Here is a 22,486-nt window from a genome sequence, read left to right on the forward strand (position 1 = left end):
TGGAATGGAACTAGCAGCAGCTCAATTGGAAGTGACTGGGAAGGAGTGGAGTATTTGTGTCAATGAGAATGAAACTGGTTAGATTTGAATAGTGTAGGTTGATAACCTGTTTACCTCTATATAGTTGAAAGTAACTGAAGTTTTACCTGTCATTGGTTTCTTATAAAGGTAGGGCAGTATGGCTTGGGAAGAGAACAGTCAAAGTTTTTTCAATTTAAAAAAAAAATAGGTGATGTGATTCATGTTCTCAGTAAATTTTAACCAGTTCTTGACCTCATCATGGCGCTTTTTGTTCAGCTCAAATGGGACTCATAAGAACATAAGAAATTGGAGCAGGAGTAGGCCAATCGGCCCCTCGAGCCTGCTCCGCCATTCAATAAGATCATGGCTGATCTGATCCCAACCACAAATCTAAAGAACACAAGAAGTCGGAGCAGGACCCGGCCACATAGCCCCTGGGCCCTCTCCGCCACCCACATGGCATTGACCAATTCGAACTCAGCTTCATGTCCAATTTCCTGCCCGCTCCCCATAACCCCTAATTCCCTTCTAGGAAACTGTCTATTTCTGTTTTAAATTTATCTAATGATGTAGCTTCCACAGCTTCCTGGGGCAGCAAATTCCACAGACCTACCACCCTCTGAGTGAAGAAGTTTCTCCTCATCTCAGTTTTGAAAGAGCAGCCCCTTATTCTAAGATTATGCCCCCTAGTTCTAGTTTCACCCATCTTTTCTTAAGTATGGAGACCAAAACTCATCCTGCTGTTATTTTTAAAAATACCCACCACATCCTGGCTTGTGTACTGGGAGTGGCACGGTGGCTGCTCCTTCGAATGATCAACCCAGAGGGCCTGCTCCAGGCAGTGTGTTTTTCCTGGAGGATTTTTTTTTGGCCAGGGGGGTGGTTGTGGGTGGGAGTTAGAAGTGGACTCCGACTCCTTTTAGGAAGTTTCTTCCTGAACCGCTGAGCTATTGATCATCTCATCCGTGTTGCAACTTTTTTGAGAATAGGTGTGCACGAAGGACTGAAAATGTATGCTAAAGGCAATTTTATATTCTAGCCACCTAATTTAAGATATAAACTGGATTGAATTGACTTCAACTTGTGCTGTATTGTTGGCCTCTTCGGAAGTGACCCTGTTTTTCTCATCTTCATCTTCCTCTTCCCTCTTTTCCCCCTTCTTTCTTCTCCCCCCCCCCCCCCCAAAGGAAACAGTAGCAGTTTACAACCTAAAAGTTTGTTCTTCCACATCTAGCTGGCAAACATGAACATGTGACATTTACAAGTTGAAGGTACCTTTGTCAATTCCCTCACGCCCACCCCTCCAAAACAAAAAGTATTTAGAAAGTTACTGTTCATGTCTTCAACATCAGCTTGTCTCAACCACTATAATTTATTTGTACTATTGCAACTACCCTGTGTTTTGTACTGGTATAGATTTGAGACTGCAGCAAGTTGGCAGTATCAAGTTATATTGCCTCACATGAACCACTCAGATTGGAGCAGAGCTCTGCATATGCATATCCAAATGTGCACAGAGCTATGTTTACCAGTTGAGAAATTTAGATGCAGTCCAGGAGCAAGGAAATCCTGGGTTATTTATTTTTTTATTTATATATACTTTTACATCCTGAATCAATAATGAAGCTAAACTTAATGCCTGAGCAATAAAACAAGCTGGTGCAACTCACCTGTGAGAGCACACCGAAAACACCACAAGTCATTAAGTTTGTGTTTTTTTGGATCAGTGCTTTCAAAGGATGTCTACTGTTAAGTAAGGTTAGTGTTCTGTTGCCGTTCACAACAACCTACATGTGCGAACTGAGATTTTTAACTTTGACCATGTTAAAAATGAGAAAGAAACCGACTCAACAGCGCATCTGATAAGCTTGTAGTGCTTTCATCGTGATCCAGATTGGAACAAGATCGTGAACAGGCAGACCCACCTGTCACATTTAAATACAGTAAAAAGATCAGGTTGAGTTTTTTAAGCGAAACCCAACCTGATTTTTTTACTGAATACTGTATTTAAAATGTTTATCAAGTAATGTCAATGTCTAATTTTAGTTATTACTTGAAGTGAAGTGGTTAAAGCTAGCATGTATTGCTCTTGTGATTTTATGAAAACTCTAGTCAAGATACTGTTTTGGGTCCCTTGGGCAAGTGCTTTTTCTTCCACTGGGTCAGGAGGAAAAAAAAGTTTGGAAAAACACTGCAGTAGATTATTATACAAGGCATTTTAAACTAATTCTATCAATTTAAAAATTGCCTAATTAATTGCACATGTGCAAATTTATTCCTGTCCTTAAATTTATTAAATTATTGGCTTAGTTAATTAGCTACGGTGTTAATTGTTAAAACCTGTAATTCAGCAACCAAAATTTAACTGCATTAATAATGTACATTTTGTGCTAATAAACAAAAGTAATTTAACCAATTATAATCTGGGTTGCACATTCCACCCCTATTGAAATATTTCTTTACCAGTCATTGTTATGGATACATGGTTTTTATCATGATTTCATACAAGTGACAGGAAGAGGTTTTTTAAAATGGAAAGCAGTTGAAGTTGTAGGTGACAGGAATGGTCTATCTTGCTGAAAAGTATGACATTCTATTTTCCAAGATTTTGATAGTGTATTAAAAGGTAATCTGTTAAGTGTTCAGATTACTTGAATAGGGATGAAGTGGGAAACTTTACTGCAGGTCTAACTGGTGACCACATCCTCAAATTGAGGTGTAGCCATAAATCAGCTATGATTTATTTATTTAGATACAAAATGTGCCTGTAATAAAATAATTTTAATGGGTGACTTTCAGACACGAGGGTGAATTGGAAGGTCTCAAAAGTGAAGACCCAGGTATTCATACTAAGTAACATCTAGTATGGAAAGGAGGTGTATGAGAATTAATGTTTTAGCATGTGGTTTAATTCAACTGCAATATTTTCCCCTCAGCATTATTAGCAACAGCTCTGTGACATTGGTTGTGTCTCACTTCTGGGGAAGAGGGAGAGATGATACTCAAGCTTTTAAATTGTTTTTTTGGCAGCAATACATATGGAAGTGGTATCAGTGACTGTTTACAGAATCACTATCAATCCGTAGGTTTTACTATCCACAAGGGGAATGTAATCAAATGCAATATACAGTGGATGCTGGAAATCTGAAATAAATGCTGGAAATATAGTAAGTACAGTTAAGGTTATAAAAATGGCCACTTAATTGCACTTGATTCTATTACTGGTATTCATAGTAGGTACAGCACAGGAGGAGACCATTCAGCCCATTGTGCCTGTGCTGGCTCTGGAAGAGCTATCCAACTGGTCCCATTCCCCTGCTGTTTCCCTATAGCTCTGTAAAATTATTCCTTTCAAGTAATTATCCAATTCCCTTTTGAAGGTTAAAGTTGAAACTGCTTCTACCACCTTATCAGGCAGTATTCACCACTACTCTCTGCTTTCTGTCCCTTAGCCAATTTTGTATCCATGCTGCCACTGTCCCTTTAATCCCATGGGCTTTAATTTTGCTAACAAGTCTATTATGTGGTACTTTATCACGTGTATATCGACTTCCAAAAGACACAACATCAATCGCACTACCCTCATCAACCCTCTCCATTCATCAAAGAACTCAATGTTAGTGAGAATTGAGTTCTATAATTCCATCTATTTTTCTGTGAAAGCTGTAGATTAGTGCCCTTGATTATAGCTTATTAGCCCATTCACTGAACCATTAAGTTTACCAAGACGGTACTTATTACTGTTCTGGATTTTGTCACTTCTGGATCCTGTGAAATTCCATTTGTATTTAAATCTTCAAGACAAGTGTTTGACAAACCTCTTTTCATTTGTTTAAAGACACAGTGCAATGGTATAATTCATGTCAAAATGTACCATCATGTTGCTTGTCCATGATGTCAATGGGATGAAAGGGACCTTTGGCTCTCCTTGCTCCTCAAACAAATGAATCATTTGCTAAGGAGTTTCCTTTTTCCTCACCAGTTTTTTTCCCCCCTTTCCTCCTGATGAATTGATTTACAGTTTTATGGGCGTTGGGTTCCCTCCAGTACCTTACATAAGTATCCATTGTTTAGGTGTGAACCTTGAAGTGGGTGTTGGAGGATATTTGACCTATCTTAGCTGAGCCCAGTCCTGTCCCCACACAATGTCGACACATGCACTTCCAGCGGGTAATGATCAAGGGCCCTGACCAATTTTCTCCTAGTTAATTGAGGGGTACTTGCTGAGATAAATTGAGTCAATGCACTGCGGAAGAAACGGGAACTCCCTGGTCTGTATATAACTGCAACTTCGTGGATAAATTTGCTGAGTCATCAGGAAAGCACTGTCTCTGTTTAATTAGACGTTTTGCAATTTTATATTAATATGTGATGGCGAATGTTCATTCAGACCGAAATAGAGCTGACGGCAAATTTATTCAACTTTTTTGGCATCTTTTGATTATCTGTTCCACACAAATGAACAACCACCAAATAGTTATCCAGCAGATGGAGCCGAGTAACTGCAATGTGAACAATAGGCTTCAGACAAACCAAACTTTTAGAATTTTGAAAAAGTTATGTTAATTTTCTCCCCTCCCCTCCAGAAGGTGCTTTCTCATTCTAGGGTACTAATTATGTCAGCAGGATCTTCAACCATGGGGTTACGAGAGCCACGGTCAGTTCTGTCCTTGCCTGATGTTCACTCGTGCACTTTGCAGCAGGAGTCGCTCAATAACAATCAGGAGTAAGACCATCGAGTTCACCTTCTAACAATAATGGAGTTGTTGACTAATCATAGCAGTCAATTAGTCTACAACAGACCTGGACATGACGTGAGGAAAACCCTAATGGTGAAGAGCTTTGGGAACCATAGGTCCTCCCAAGCATGCTTATACTTACCACTTCACATCTTAAATTACTCATCCAGTATCCCAAAATGTTTTCTGAAATAAATCTATATAATTTGCATTTGAATGAATCAATAACTTCTTCCACTGTCTCCCCGGGGAGCCTGTTCAATCGATTAACCACTTGCTCACTGAAATATCGTTTCCGCAGATTAATTTTGAATTTACCCCCCTTTAAGTGCAGGCTGTGTCCTCTGGTTCTACTCTTCTGGACGAGGTGAAATTATTTGTCATGGTCTACATTGTGTAGTGCCTTTAGAATCCTAAAAACAGTAATCATCACCTCTCAATCTTCTCTTTTTCAGTCATGCCAAATTTACATAATTGCTTCTCATAATCCAATCTTACCATCTCCTAATTATTCTGGTTGCTCTCTTCTGTATCTTTTCAATGGCTGCAATATCCTTGAGGGGTGATCTAATCAAGGAGTTTAAAATGATAGCTAAAGATATAGAGATTAAAATGAAACAGAATAAAGGAGGCTTATGATGAATGTAAGGTTCATAATACAGTAGAGAACCAGGCTGAATACAGAAAGTATAGAGGTGATCTAAAAAAGGGAATAAGAGAGAACACGAGAATAAAAGGAAACCCAAAAGTCTTTTATAAACATATAAATAGTAAAAGGTTAGTCAAAGGAAGGGTGGGACCATTTAGGGACAAAAAAGGGGATCTTCTTTTGGAGACAGAGGTCATGGCTGAGGTACTAAATGAATACTTTGCATCCGTCTTCATTAGAGAAGAGGATGCTGCAATTATAGCAGTAAAGGAGGAGGTAGTAGTGATATTGGATAGGATAAAAATAGATGAAGAGGAGGTACTTAAAAGATTGGCAGTACTCAAAGAAGAACAGTCACCTGGTCCAGATGGGATGCATCCTAGGTTACTGAGGGAAGTAAGGGTGAAGATTGCAGAGGCTCTGGCAACAATTTTCCAATTCTACTTAGATATGGGGATGGTGCCAGAGGACTGGAGGATTGCAAATGTCACACCCCTGTTCAAAAAAGGGGAGAGGGATAAACCCAGCAATTACAGTTCAGTCAGCGAACGGGGGGTTGGGAAAACTTTTAGAGACAATAATCTGGGACAAAATTAATTGGTATTTGGAAAAGTATGGGCTAATAAATGAAAATCAGCACAAATTTGTTAAAGGAAAATCGTGTTTGACTAACTTAATTGAATTCTTTGATGAAGTAATGGAAAGGATTGATGAGGGTAGTGTGGTTGATGTCATGTATATGGACTTTCAAAAAGTATTTAATAATGCACCACATAATAGACTTGTTAGCAAAATTAAAGCCCATAGGATTAACGGTGAGTGAACATTTATCCAATAGCGATCATAATATGATCGAGTTCAACATTGTATTTGAAAGGGAGAAACCCGAATCAGCTACTAAGATTCTAAATTTAGGTAAGGTCGATTTCAACGGGATGAGACAGAGACTGTCCACAGTAAACTGGGCAAATCTGTTAATGGGTAAAATGGGAGGTGTTCAATAAAGAATTTAATGTGATACAGAACTAATGTGATATCCCTAAAGGATAGGAGCTCTAACTACCAAAAAAATAGCTATTGACGACAAAAGAGGTAAGAGACAACATAAAACTAAAAGAAAAAGCATATAAAAATGCAAAAAGTAGCACAGATCCTGGTGACTGGGAGAGATACAAAGAACAGCAAAGGGAGGCAAAACAGATAGTAAGAGCTACAAAAAGGAAGTATGAAAAGAAACTTGCAAGGGATATCAAAATCAACACAAAATTTTATACAATAATATTAGGAAAAAGAGGGTGGTCAAGATCAATGTGGGCCCCGTAAATATTGATAATGGTGATATTGTAAATGAAAATAAGGAAATGGCGGACATGTTAAATAATTACTTTGTGTCAGTATTTACAGTAGAGGAAGAGGATAACATAACAGACATCCGAAGGAAACTAATTTTGAATCAGGGATGGGGACTCACCATAATTAATGTAAGCAAATTAACAGTAATGAAGAAAATAATGGCACTAAAGAGTGAGAAATCCCCAGGACCAGATGGTTTCCATCCCAGGGTTTTAAAGTAAGTAGGTGAGAACATTGCAGAAGCCCTAACTACAATCTTCCAAAGTTCTCTCGATTCAGGAACCATTCCTTTAGATTGGAAAATTGCACATGTCACTCCGCTATTTAAGAAAGGTGATTGAGGGAAACCAGGGAATTATAGACCAGTTAGCCTAACATATGTGGTCATGAAATTACTAGAGTCTATAATTAAGGATAGAGTGACTGAACATCTTGAAAATTTTCAGCTGATCAGAGAGAGCCAACTTGGATTTGTAAAGGGTAGGTCATGTCTGACGAACCTGATTGAATTTTTTGAAGAGGTGACTAAAGTAGTGGACGGGGGAATGTCTATGGATGTTGTTTATATGGACTTCCAGAAGGCATTCAATAAAGTTCCTCATAAGAGACTTTTAGTTAAAGTTCATGGAATTGAGGGCAAATTATTGACCTGGTTAGGAAATTGGCTGAGCGGCATGAGACAGAGAGTAGGGATAATGGGCAGGTACTCAAATTGGCAGGATGTAACTAGTGGTGTCCCACAGCGATCTATGTTGGGGCCTCAACTATTCAATGTATTTATTAATGACTTAGATGATGGGATAGAGAGCAAGTGTGACCTAAAAAGGATAGATCAAAGTATTTTCTATCCACGTAACTGAAATCCCTCATCCCTGGAACCATTCTAGTAAATCTCCTTTGCACCCTCTCTAAGGTCTTCACATCCTTCCTAAAGTGTGGTGCCCAGAATTGGACACAATGGGCCCGATGTTAGCAGGGCTGCGGGTTCTCGGCGGCGGGGGGGAGGGGGCTATCACACGCCCGGTGAAATTAGTCAGTTTCCCGCGCGATTGTAGCATCCATTCCACTAATTGGATCCACTTACCTGCTCCTCCGGGTTCCCCACTGCTGATCTGCGCGTCGGGCGGGCTGCGCATGCACAGTAAGATCTGTCAGCTGGAGGCGCTCTATTTAAAGGGGCAGTCCTCCACTGACAGATGCTGCAACAAATAGCAAAAATTACAGCATGGAGCAGCCCAAGGGGAAGGCTGCTCCCAGTTTAATGAGGCCTCACTCCAGGTATCAATACATGGGGTGAGGGGGAGGACAGAGATCTTCCTCCCGGCGTGCGGGAGGAAGCGGCCTGCCTCTGCCACCAGGAAGGCCTGGCTCGAGGTGGCAGAGGAGGTCACCAGCGCAACCAACATATCGCCCACCTGCATACAGTGCAGGAGGCGCTGCAATGACCGCAGTAGGTCAGCCAAAGTGAGTACACGTAGTCTTTCCCCTACACTCCGTCTGCCACATCACTGCCCCCACCCCACATCTCCTTCAGCACTGCCAACACAACTCTGTCACATCACCCCTCATACCCACTCAAACCTCATCCTCATCTTACCTGCACCTACTCACCTCGCCAGTACTCATCCCGCCACTACCACTCAACCCAATCCTCATACAATCTCATGGCTCTCTCTCATACTCACCCTCTCGTGCATCTCTTTCACGGCCAGCCTCACTCAACCTGCCACTACCTGTGTTGCAGCCACAGGGCATACATCACATATGTGCAGTAGGTAGCGTAAGGCAAACGTGTCGTGAGCATGAAGGGGATGCACAAGGGTGTCTGAGGGTTTGTCATGGGTGTTACTTATATTGAATTTCTGACCAACTCACATTACATATTATATTGGCACCACTACTGCCATGTCTTCGCGAATCCTGTCTGGTTTGTGCAATAATGCCCTCTCCTGAGGATCACTATGAGGACCCACAACTGATGCCACCCATTGTGTCACTGCAGAGTGGGTGTAGGTGTATTTGCAGGGCTCTTTTGCGCAGACGACTGAGAGACATCGGCGATGTCCCCGGTTGCACCCTGGAAGGATGCGGAGGAGAAGTTGTTGAGGGCAGTGGTGACTTTGACAGCGACAGGTAAGAAGATGGTGCTGGGGCCAGCCAGGAGCAGCTCGGCATGAAAGAGGCTGCGGATGCCACAACTACAGGTCGAGTGACTCTGAGCCTCCGTGTGCACTGCTGCTCAGAGAGGTCCAGGAGGCTGAGCCTCGGTCTGTGGAACGTGTGGCGAGGGTAGTGCCCTCTGCGACGCATCTCTCTCTGCGGTAGCCCTCCCTCCTGTACAGGTGGATGTGTCACAGCACTCTGTTGTGGAGCTCCACGTGTCAGAGGTGGACGGCGAGGCTGGTGAGGCTGGTGATGCTGTTCGCCCTCCGAGGAGGTCATGACTGCAGCTACGGCGTCCCCCATCCGCAAGATGTACATCTGAGGAGCTCCGCAAGGTAGGTACATGTCTCTGGACCCGGGGGTAAGTGTGCAAGTTGGTGACTTTGACTGTCAGGAGGAGGGTGGTGGAGGCCAAACTTTGTCCCAAGTGACAGAGTGGCCTCCTGCAATGAGTGAGGGTCTCCCCCACCAACCTGTCAAATGGACCTTTGCAGCTGCCACAGGCTGACAGCTGCAACACATCCATTTGACCTGGGAGTGTTTCCCCCAGTGTGGGAAACAGTCCCAGTTTGCTCTAAAATCCCACATAATCCTTTAATCAGGTCAGTTAATGACCTGAAATACCTAAATAAATACCTTCAAGTGGAACCCCGCTGGCTTTAATTGCCTGCGGGATTCCCACCAGCGGGGGCTGCGCGCGCACGCCGGCGCGTCAGCGGGGAACCCGGAAGTGCGCGGGTTCGGGGCGGGCTCCGGTACCGCGCCGGGATTCTCTGATTTTCGGAGCCCCCCCGCCAGGAACGCACCCGATAGCGGGTGCTAAAATGACACCCAATACTCCAGTTGTGGCTGAACCAGTGTTTTATAAAGGCTCAACATAACTTCCTTGCTTTTGTGCTCTATACCTCTATTTACAAAGCCCAGGATTCCGTATGCTTTTTTAAACCGCTTTCTCAACCGTCTGACAGTCTTTTCTCACCCTTTTAATCATGTTCGTACATAATTAGGTGCAAACATAATCAACAGTTCCTATCAAACACTGAGCAACCTTGGTACAAATCCCTGCTGGTTAATACCCGACTGCATGCTTGACCCAGAAAATCTGCTACCAGTTTTGCCCAGATTGTAAGAGAGTAATAATATAGGGGCAAATTTACCATTAAATCCATTAACACAGCTTAAACTTCCTGTGTAAAATGTGAATAAAGGACAGGTATTAACAAGGCTACATCAATCTCCACAAAAGTTATAACATTATAGGCATCAACTGAAGTAAAGCATCTATTATGAAGCAGCTCAAGAAATAAAAAATTTACAGCATACCCAGAACAGACAATCATGGAAATGTTAAAGTAAATCGAGCATGTTCTGATTAATACTCTTGGAAGTTCCATAAACACCGGAGCTATACCAGAGGAATGGTGGATAACAAACGTTATTCCAATATTCAAAAATGAGTGAGTACAGACCAGGAGGTCTCAGTATTATATAGGATATTCTCAATGTGCACCTGAAGAGTATACAGGGCATTGGCATAGTTTGGACTTAAAGATAATATTTTATGCCTCACAAATCGACCTGAATTCTTCGAGGATGCAAGTAACTCGGTTGGTAGAGAATCCAGTGAAGATAACTTACTTGAATTTTCAGAAGGTATTTTAAGTTCCACTTTGTCAAGCTTCTAAAGAAAATGACTGGGTATTAAACTAATGGCAAATTGGATTGAAAAGTGTCTTACTAATAGACAGCAGAAAGTGAAACTAAATGGAAAAAGGTTCTGGATGGGGACCATTGACTGCTGTTCGAAATACAGATACATGTTTCTTGTAATATTAGAAAATTCACTGCTGACAATAAACTCAATAAAAAGAATTGCTCCAGATTCCATTAAATACTATCAATTAAATACATGAGCTAACGAATGTCAGGTGAATTTTAAAGCATTTAAGCATAGGAACATGAGAACAGGAGTAGGTCATCCAGCTCCTTGACCCTGTTCTGCCATTCAATTAATTCATGGCTGATCTGTACCTCAACTCCACTTACCTACCTTTGCTTCATTCCTTGATACACTTACCTAAGTGCTGGAGGAGGTAGAAGAAAGTTGCCAACCTAGGTGATTGGTTAGATGTGCTGTTGACAGACCATGATCTTTTCATTCAGTCATCCGTGTTTTCTAAGTGCACATTATTGCTTAACCTGGCTGAGTGTTTTATGGCACAGCTGAAATAAAGTGCACTTAAAGCAGTTTTGCAAGCTGATTTAATATTCAGAATGCTTATCTGTACAAATGAATATAACATTTTGCTTAAGTGTTTTGTGTCGATTGCTCCTTTGAACAAATCATTAGTTGCCATAGAAATGTCTTAGAACATTTTCATCCATTTGTGCCCAAGATCTAAATGACCATGAAATGAGTCATGTCTATTGCAGTAATCTTTTGTGGATTATAATACTAACAGTATGAATAATGTTAATCCCTTTCAATGTTTTGATACCAAAGATCTGGTAATTAAGACACTTATAATTCATTTGCACACATTAAAAGAAGCAAACACACTATGACATATTGCAGATCTTAGTATTGCAATGAAACTGCTTATTATTGTACTGTTCAAATTATAATGCACAAAGAATTACAGAATAATAAATCACAACATTTCCTATTCATCCCTATGCAGTTTATTCCACTTTGTATCAGGCTATAACTAGGCTCAAGGACATTGGTCTATTTACTTTAGAACAGCATGGTGACCTGATAGTGGTCTTTAATACAATTAAAGGGCTGGATTGCATTCCTATTGATAGATTATCCCAGATTAACAGATTGGGGAGGACCAGTGGACATGACTTCAAACTATGTAAGAGTAGGAATAGACTGGATGTTGGGCAGTTCTTCTTTTCCCAGAGAGTAGTGAGTTTCTGGAATTCATTGCCGGCTGGTGTGGTGGGCGCTGACTCTCTGCATGTCTTCAAGACGGAGCTGAGACAGAGATCACATCATGTGGAAGGTAAGTGTCTTTATAGATAACACTTGGTCTGTGATCTCCTGGACTGGTTTTGATTGCCTGAGGGGGGGGGGGTCAGAGAGGAATTTTCCAGAGTACTTTTTTTCCCTTATTGGCCCTCGTTTTTTTTCTCTGTTTTTTGCCTCTCCCAGGAGATTACATGGCTGTGGGAGTGGGGGTCGGGGGGGGGTGGGTGGGCATTGGTGGAGGGGATGGGAGGGGAAAGTATTTAGTCATTATGCTCCAGCCATCATGGTGTGGGGCAGGCTTGATGGACCAACTGGTCTTTTCCTGATCATTAATTTCGGATGTTCATATTAATGCTTCTTGACTAAAGTACTTTTGAGTGTACAATTTACCTGAGTTTAACGTGTAAGAAATGTGCCTCTGCTACATTTAGAATCTAAATGGATATTAGACTCCGAAATTGATGTCAAATCTAACTTTTATGTTCTTGCTAGCTTCAGTAAACTGGTTTAGTTACAGGTGGTTTTGAAGCTGGGTGATTGTTGAGACCTTGGCTGTTGCCAACCATTATCATTTTCATCACCACAGTACTTTTTCCTCTATTTGCCATAGCCGCTGCTCAGGATTGGATGAAGCTGTGTACCTTTTTAGAAAAAAAACCTTTTACGTATGCACATATCTTATGTAGAGTATTCATATCCCCCACCCCATCAGCCAGTCCAAACCAGTGGATGATGCAAGTAAGGGTAAAAATGGTGCATGCGATGTGAGGGGAGGAAAGGGAAGATGGATTAGTCCGAGGAGTTAGTGGCCTTGTTTGAGGCATGCGGGAATTTGGAGTCAAGGTTGCATGTCTACTGAGTGATTTGGACTACAAGCAGAATTGCTAAATTGGCAATATTTAATATTTCAAATAGATATCAGAATCAGCAAAATTAGCATGATAATTTGAACTTTAGCAAGGCATTAACTCCCTGAGCACCATCAATCAAACAACCTGTTTATGCAAATCTTTTTGTCTGGTCTGTCAATGGATTACCTCGTTCTATGGCAGTGCAATTCCTGAAATCACAGAAAAATCCAATCAGAAGTTTGACCTGGTGCTCTGTTGGTACGATCAGATCAAACTTCAACAATACTACAAGACCTTGTATTTACCCTTCCCCCTCCTCATGGTTCAGTGGGCAAGTGCACCATGTGGTGGTGTACTCAGCTGTGCAGACCAGGATGATCCCAGGGTTCAAACCATGACTTTGTGGAACTAGCTCATGGCACCAAGCTAGCAGTGGAATTGCTACAATTTACTTCGACATTCCCTGGCTATCCAGTGACTCATATGTGTGCATGGACATTAGGTGACAACATGATCAGAGCCAGTTGCAATGTCTCTGTGGTTGAATAGGCTGGTGGCACTTGGTGTCTGGGCTCACGAGAAAAATGTTCCTTTGGTGAAGTATCGGAGGGCTGTATATCTGTACCCAGGCGTGAATGTCTGCAGGAGAGTAAGAGAGAAAACTGAAGGGTGTGGGGAGAATTTGGAATAATTTTCCGAGTTTCTGCAACTGACTTGCAGAACTGTTTCTGGACTGTCTTGTTCAGCGGCTCACACATCTCACAAAATCATGGGCATGCTTGTGATTTCCAGGCATGCCGGGCCAGCAGTCAAGGCTTCCCATCTGTAACGCAAAGTCAGAAAGTCGACCCATTAGTGTTAGCCCGCTCCATGGTTATTAATCTAATTGGCACTAGAGTCAGGCCCCATGGATTCCCATTTAAAACACATCTGAGAACTACATTCCATTTCTAGCCATTAATAGCCATGGTACAAAACGTTATCTTATCCCACATTAATTACAACTGAAAGTAGAAGTATCTTTTCAGCTGAAAATTTTAATTTGCTTTTACACAGAATTTGTAAATGAGTGAAAAAAATCCTTCCCTATTTAGAAAAAATATATTTTCTGGCTCTTCCTTTCACCCATCCCCCTTGCACTTGCTAACATTTGTTGCTTCTCACTCCCTTAATTCCCCTTCTCCAAAAGGATGCCATGACCTGGGCCATAGACAGTTCCACAATTGTTGGTAATTGGTTGGCAGGAAGTTAAGTGCTAGTTTGTAGATTTGGAATATAATTGTAGCTCTTCCCGCGCCAAAGTAATGTTATGAGAAATATCAGCAGATTTTTATTCATGGTGCATGTTTTAATTTTGCTTTCATTGTGAGTACTCCCTCCTGTGGAGGTGGAGAAATATCCATAACAGAAGAACAACATAGTCTGATGCCAGCTATCCCAAAGGCATAGTTGACGTGCATCACACAAATGGCAATGTAAACTGAGCTGTGTAAAGTATATATCCAGACATATATCTTATATATGCGTGGTGACTTGATGGAGTAACTTTTTGTGTATCCATTTCTATCCTGTTGCGAGCCCACCCGATGGAATCTGTGGGAGGCCTGACCAACTTTCATGGTCAGGCCTCATTAGAATAATTTTGGTGAGCTGCCAGTGCTGAAGAAGCATTAACAATCAGCTCACCAATCAGGGTCGGGAGAGAAATCTGGTGCCTTCTCCACAGAGCCAAGCCAAAAGTGTGACTTTAAGGGGGGGTGGGATGCGATCCCTGAGGACAGAGCGTGCAATGACCAGCAGCAGATAAGAAGTTTAAGGCAAAGCATTATTTTTCCGAAAGGTCCCTTTCTAAACTTGCAGAATCCTACAAGAATGGCAGTTCCCCTTTGCATGCTGACTTCCTGTCAGCAGCCAGCAAACAAAGAGGTTTCCAACATAATTTTATATGGGTGGGCTGAGTGCACAGCAGATTTCCAGCTGTTGGGAATCTGCGTGTGATCCTCAGTTGATGACCAATCCATTCTAATATTTAATTCAAGCCTGTTCTGGATGAGAGCATCTTGCACTGATGTACTGCCCACCAGGTCATCTGGCTGCATTGGATATGCAGGGGGAGAGTAATATCCATCCATGATTCCAATCCCTGCCACCCTACTTCACACCTCCAGCAGGGGTGGACCTAATCAGCCAATGCACTCGATAGAATCTTTATGATTAGAAACAAGACAGATCTCGATTCATCACAGTGAGGTTGCTGTCCTTTAAATGCACAATTTCATCGGGTTACATCAGGTTACATTGAAACTTCTGCACAGAAATAGGCCATTCAGCCCAACTGGTCCATGCTGGTGTTTATACTCCACACGAGCCTCCTCCCTCCCTACTTCATCTAACCCTATCAATATACCCTTCTATTCCATTTTCCCTCGTGCTTATCTAGTTTCCCCCTAAATGCATCTATGCTTTCGCCTCAACTACTTCTTGTGGTACCACATTCCCACTATCCTTTGGGTAAAGAGGTTTCTCCTGAATTCCTTGTTGGCTTTATTAGTGACCACTTTATATCAAGACCTCTAGTTTTGGACTACCCCGACAAGTGGAAACATTCTCTCCGCATCTACCCCATTGAACCTTTCATTATCTTGACGCCATAAGTATCTAATTTACTTTGTTTTTTCCTTTTCATCACAGTACTGGAGTACTGATCAATCATTAGCTTAAAGACCTCAATCAGGTCAACCCCCAGCCCTCTCCTTTCAGACAAAAGAGCCCCAGAATGTTTTGTTTCATTCATTCATTAAAAATTGCCTGGAAAAAAAATCCACTGAAATTTTTTAACCCTTTGAGGAATTTAGGAGAATTTTTCACCCCAAATACCTGCAGCAGTTCTGGTTGACTCCCGCCATGAATCTCACTTGAAACCGCTGTAGCAGCTGCAAGCTTGGCAGGACCCAGATACCCCGGCTCCTGGCCTTAAGTCAAGGATTCCACGATGGCCCAGTAGGGACGGAGTCTCTACCCGTCTCTACAAGGACATCAAGAGTTGAGGCCTCTGGAAGGTCAGAGTTCCTGCATTCCGTTTCTTAGCTGGGGATTGGATAGGCCTAGTCTTGTGTCTCCCTGACATCTGGCAGAAATGCTCCCTCCCCCCCAACGGTTCCACAGGCTGGAGTTGAAGCCTGGACCTCCTAAAAAGGACTCAAATATTTAAAAGCAACCTCCTTACGAAGAAGGCCACTGTGGCCATGATACATTTTCTATTGTACGTACTGTAGTGGAGGAATATTGGTGCAGTGATTCACTCTTCCCCAACCCCTCCCTCCCCTCCACCATATGGCCATTATGCTGCTATATGCTAGGTGGGGGTGCCCCACAGGCACCAAAAGCCTGCTTCACCTGGCCATGCCCCCTGACTGCAAACTTTGGTGGGGTCAGCGGCAGAATTGGTGGGGGCAGCGGGCATTGCAACCCGGCACTTACTATGGAAAATAAGAGAGCTTGAATGAAGACTTGTCTGGATTAGACACCTTGTTCTATTTGAAATGGACTATGTAAGGATTAAACTGAATATGGTAAAGATTTTCTTGTGTTTGCAGCATGCTTTTCAGAATTGTATATGGCTGTATTGTATTTTGGGAACAGGAACTTATGTCATCAATGCCATCATTACCTCAATGGTACAATAATAACAATCAAAATTATAAACCCTTCCCATATCCTCTATGCACAGAATAACTCAGCTGGATAAAAATGAATGCTTTCAACAGTCATTAGTAACTTTGACTGTCTGCCTACACATTCAGTCGGAATTCGCTCTTATCTGATCTTTAAAACTTATAAATCAAAAATAACTACCTAATGAAAACAGTCAAAATCTTGATAACAAAAATTTATCTTAAAACTAATAAAAACTATATGCAGTGAAGTAGGATTTGTTGATCAGTACTCCAGTACTGTGATGAAAAGGAAAAAACAAAGTAAATTAGATACTTATGGCGTCAATTCCGCATGGTGATTTGGTAAATCGTACAGTGTAAGGTAAGTTTTTACAAGACTTGATGAAGAGGATGTAAATCTAAGTGGCTTCTAGGCTGAACAACCTAGTCCCATCTTTGTTAGATAACTTTACCTACCTGTCTTCTCACGTCAATCCTCTCTACCTTCCCTTTCCAAAATAATATCTAATTGTCTCTTGAAATTAAACCTATTTATACCGTCTACCTCAGCTATCTTCCCTGGTAACTTATTCCGCATGTCCCATTACCCTTAGAATGAAAAATAAAATGTTTGGTAGTCCAAGTTTGAGTGTCTTTGATGCATTCTAAAGACCCTGCATCTTCAATAGAATAAGGTAAATCGATCCTGAAGGGGACCCTTTACTCTCTCTAGCGGGAGAATGGCTCCAATGGGAGTCGAAGACTGAAACATAAACATTTTTTCTTTGATCCAGTTGGGTCTCAGGAGAACCTCGGGAAAGTGGGTCAGTCCAGAGCAGGTGCAATGAAAGAAAGACCGGGTCGGGTCGGGTCGGGTCAGTCCAGAACAGGTGCAATGTAAGACCAGATCGGGTCAGTTCAGAGCAGGTGCAATGTAAGACCAGATCGGGTCAGTTCAGAGCAGGTGCAATGTAAGACCAGATCGGGTCAGTCCAAAGCAGGTGCAATGTAAGACCAGATCGGGTCAGTTCAGAGCAGGTGCAATGACCCCAATTCCTGGCATTTGGGTGGGGACTCTGGTCTGAAGCAAGGGCGGATGGGGTCCCACTGCATGAGCGCTGGCGGAGCGGATAAGATCATCCTATTATCATGTTTCCAAATTAGTCATACAGCCAAGGTAAACAAAAATAATCTTATGCAATGTTTTTGCTTTAAGTAAGCCTTGGATTTATATAGGCCTTATTATTTCAAAGTAATAAATGTGAAGTACCTTGAGAAAGGGATGCAATAAGGTATTATATTTAAAAGTAAGCCTTCCTTGTCTGTTATTGCATAAGCAGGAAAGCATCCTTTAAGTGTGGCTGCAATGCAAAATTCATTTAAGTAATCCATAATGATGGTAAAACCTTTTTGTTTTATCAGCCTTTTTAATTGCCTGGGAAATCATGTGGAAAATGGCTTTTTTTAATAAGCCCCTATAAGCAAGTCTATTACTTAAGATATAGAGTATATGGAATTGATTTAGCCTTTTGGAATTTTTTCTTATTTTTGCTGAATTTTGGCTGAAAGATAAGTCAATTTGAAGGTCATATGATTGATACCACAATGGTCCAATACCTCTCTTTATAAAGGTCTGTGGAGATGCACATTCAGCTTAGCATCCTCTGGGGTTGACAACTATGCATTATCTTTGTGATTGATGTTATAGTTGACTTTACTAATGACATTCATTTCCAACAGTAAATTTGGTTTATAGTTTTCATAATGCTCCACTGATGTTTATCTTCAAATTTTTGAACTGGTTTAAAATTCCTCCTTGTTTAACGTGAATGAGAAGAACATTCTGTGTAGTTCCTTAAAGAATGAAGTGAAATACCTTGGGATTGTGATCAAAATGTTGGCGGTACTGTACTTTCTCCATGAAGGTGCTCAGGAAACCTTTTTAATTTGTTCAGAAACACATGACACAATGGCAAATTACATCAAAAGATATCATTGTGTCACTTCAGCATGATGTAGTGGTGAAAATGAGACATGGTTCTTCTTTCTGATGCAAAGTAGTAGGTAAACCTTCTTTGTCCAAAGTCTGTGCCTCTTTAACTTGTTCATTGCTTAGTTAATCGGAGAAAGCCCATCTCTTGGACCCAGTATAGTCTAAAGACATGCAGACCGTGGACTGGATCAGAGTGTACAAGCCCATCCTCTACAACATCTGAGGTTCAGCTGTCTGTTCTTTACAGAACTGATGTATTTAAGGGGAAGCTAGATAAGAACATGAGAGAGAAAGGTATAGAAGGATATGTGGATAGGATGAGATGAAATAAGGTGGGGGCAGGCTCTTGTGGAGTATAAACACTGGTATAGACCTTTGTGTAGATCAGCCAACAATTGATATTTCCTGAATGTCTCATGAATGCTTTACTTGATGTTGTAGCTGCAGTACTACGTGCTTTAAATATTGAAATACTTTAACTAGTTTTATATATTAGCTTCCTAATCCCTATACTGATTAAAATTCTGCTGAAAGTACAACATGGTTTCAAATGATTTAAGAGCATTTGCTTCTCATGTTTAATTAACCAACCAGGTATTCAAGTTCTTGCTCTAAGAATACAAATTTAACTATGTTTGTTAATGTCCGACTCTAATATGGTTTATTTTGTATATCCAGAATGCTGCCCTCCATTCTTATCTGATCATCATGTTCAAATTGAACTAAATGCTGAGCCATGAAATTAGTTAATAAAATTACTAATTTTAATGTTAAATCTTTTGAGGCACCTTTGAGCAAATCTTTGTTTTAGTGGCCAAACTTTGTAAGTCACCAAGGATATTATTTATCTCAAGTACCTGGACTCGATCGATCTGTTCTAGAAAGCTTTTTTAGTGGTCATAAATATCGGTTAATGATCCAACTGCACAAATATTCGAAATCATTTATGTTGGCATGTGTTAAACTTGTTTTGTGTGTTTATATGCTGATCATTGAGTCTCTCTTCCGGCCTTCATTCCAAGCTGTCTTATTTTAGAACTTTGCTTTTAAGTCAAGCAACTTTGTCCCAGGCTTTTCTCTGCGTTCTCTGGTGGATGGGTTCACCTCTGCCATAGAGGCTGCACTCTGTACCAATATCTCCTCTCCAATTTCTTAAAATTAAAGTGTAAATTTAAAATAGGGTAAAATAATTTTCATTATTGTCTCAGAAAAAGGAGATAAGAAATTCATTTACTATTAACAAAGAAAGAAATTGAATGATCCACATTTAATAATAAAACTGGAGCAAACTGGTTTAATAAAATAAAATTCATTTTTTTAAGATGTTCATTAAGGCAGCAACAAAACTTTTGTTTCCTTTTTGGAGGGGGAGCTGTAGTGCCTCACAGCTGTCTCTTATGGTGCTTTAATACTTCAGACATCTAGCATTGATTTGAAGCCATGACGGCTTTGCACTGATACTAAACTTGAAGTATAAACTGGGAGTCTCGCTCCATTTCTTTCCGGTGTCAAGTCATTCCTTGACACCTGATTCAGGCAGTATTTGCACTATAACTGCAGCATCAGCGTGAAGCGAAACCATTTTGCACCAACATTATACTTGTAGTGTAAATGCACACTGCACTGTATGTGTTGGATCAAAATCTTTTGCTGATTCCTTTTTCGAAGGCTACAGAATTGGACACTGCTTACTTACATAACATATTGTAGCCTGGTTTCTCGGTAACATAAGGGCTGAAATGGCTCCAGTCTATTTCTAGCTGCCGTATAAGGTTCACATCTTTCTGTGAAATATCTGCTGTAACCTTCAATATTTCTTCTGCTCCAACTATCCACTAACAAAATAATGAAATAAAACTATGACATATTAATGGCAGAAAATAGAATGACACCTCTAGAAAGCTCTTTTAGTGGTCATAATATTAGTTAATGTCACAACTGCACAAATATTCAAAATAATTTATGTTAGCATGTATTAACCTTACTTTACACCAACCAATTTCTCTGTTTGTTGAAGTCTTCCTCACCGATAGCTACTTTTATCAACTTTTACAGTTCACATTCTTGAAACAGCAGTCACAGATTCCACATAGTCTGCACTCCCTTGTCAATGCGCACTTGTGCAAAGCATCCCATAGACTGCTGCCACCTCCTGAATTGTTCTGAAGTGGCTGTATGGTATCACAGGTGTCAGTACATACTACTTCGATATCCACCTGAAACAAAATAAAATGGGCCACATCTAAATAAAATGGACTGTAGACTACAATTATTGTAAACCATCGATAACTAACCAGCACAACTAACTTATAACTCCAATCGTTGTTGGTGATTGAGTATAAAACTTGATGCCTGCCATATATCCTCTTCTATTATGTATGTATTTTAGTTATTAATTTATAAAAACACTTTTTTGACTGGTACCCTGAATTAACATCAGGACATTCTGGCTTTGGTAAATAAAAACAGAAAATGCTGGAGAAGCTCAGCAGGTCAGGCAGCATCTGTGAAGAAAGAAACAGAGTTAATGTTTCAGGTCGATGACTTTTCATCAGAACTGGAAGAAGTTGAAGATTTAACAGTTTTTAAGCAAGTACAGAGCCAGGGAAAGATGGGGAGGTAGGGGAGGGGAGGAAAGAACTAAGGGGAAGGTCTCTGAAAGGGTGGAGGGCAGGAGTGAGTAAATGACAAAAGGGATGATGGTGCAAGGCAAAGGGGGTGGTAGTGGGACAAGTAAAGAAACAAAAGATGGGTCTAGAGGAGCTGTAAATGGCAACAGCAGAATCATTACCATCACCTGCTGTCCGAAAAAATGGGAGCAGTGGTTACGATCTGAAGTTATTGAAATCAGTGTTGAGTCCGGAAGGTTGTAAAGTGCCTAATCGAAAGATGAGGTGCTGTTCCTTGAGCTTCCGTTGAACTTCATTGGAACAGTGTAGGAGGCCGAGGTCAGAGTGAGAGTGGGATGGGGAATTAAAATGGCAAGCGATCGGAAGGTCAGGGTCACGCTTGCGGACTGAGTGGAGATGTTCAGCAAAGCGATCAACCAGTCTGCGTTAGGCCTCTCCAGTGTAGAGGAGACTGCATTGTGAGCCGTGAATACAGTATAGTAAATTGAAAGAAGTACAAGTAACTTGTTGTTTCACCTGGAAGGAGTGTTTGGGGCCCTGGATGGTGCGAAGGGAGGAGGTGAAAGGGCAGGTGTTGCATCTCCTGCGCTCACACGGGAAGGTGCCATGGGAAGGAGAGTGGGTGTTGGGGGTGATTGAAGAGTGGACCAGGGTGTCGGGGAGGGGAGGGGAAGACGTGTTTGGTGGTGGAAATGGTGGAGGATGATATGTTGAATGCGGAGGCTGGTGGGGTGGAAGGTGACGACAAGGGGGACCCTATCATGTTTCTGGGAGGGAGGGGAAGGGGTGAGGGCAGAAGTGCGGGAAATGGGATGGACACGGTCGAGGGCCCTGTCAACTGCAGCGGAGGGGAATCCTCGGTTGAGGAAATAGGAAGACATATCCGAAGCACTGGTGTGCAAGGTGGCATCGTCAGAACAGATGTGACGGAGACGAAAAAAGTGGGAGAAGGGAATAGAGTCCTTAAAGGAAGCAGGGTGGGAGGAAGTGTAATCAAGGTAGCTGTGGGAGTCAGTGGGCCAATAGTAGATACTGGTTGACGGCCTATCCCCAGAAATGGAGTTAGAGAAGTCGAGGAAGGGAAGAGTCGGAGATGGACCATGTGAAGGCGAGGGAAGGGTGGAAATTGGAAGCAAAGTTGATGAAATTTCCCATTTCGGGACGAAAGCAGGAAACAACACTGATACAGTCATCAGTGCACCAGAAAAAGAGGTGAGGGAGGGGACCTGAGTAGGACTGGAACAAGGAATGTTCCATGTATCCCATGAAAAGGCAGGCATAGCTGGGACCAGTGTGGGTTCCCATAGCGACACCTTTTATTCGGAGGAAGTGAGTGGAGTCAAAAGAAAAGTTGTTCAACATTAAGAACAAGTTCAGCCAGGTGGAGGAGGGTGGTGGTCGATGGGGACTGGTTGGGCCTCAGTCCTATGAAGAAGCGGAGGGCCCGCAGGCCG

Source organism: Heptranchias perlo, chromosome 7 (assembly GCF_035084215.1).
Source record: "Heptranchias perlo isolate sHepPer1 chromosome 7, sHepPer1.hap1, whole genome shotgun sequence".
Taxonomy (NCBI): domain Eukaryota; kingdom Metazoa; phylum Chordata; class Chondrichthyes; order Hexanchiformes; family Hexanchidae; genus Heptranchias; species Heptranchias perlo.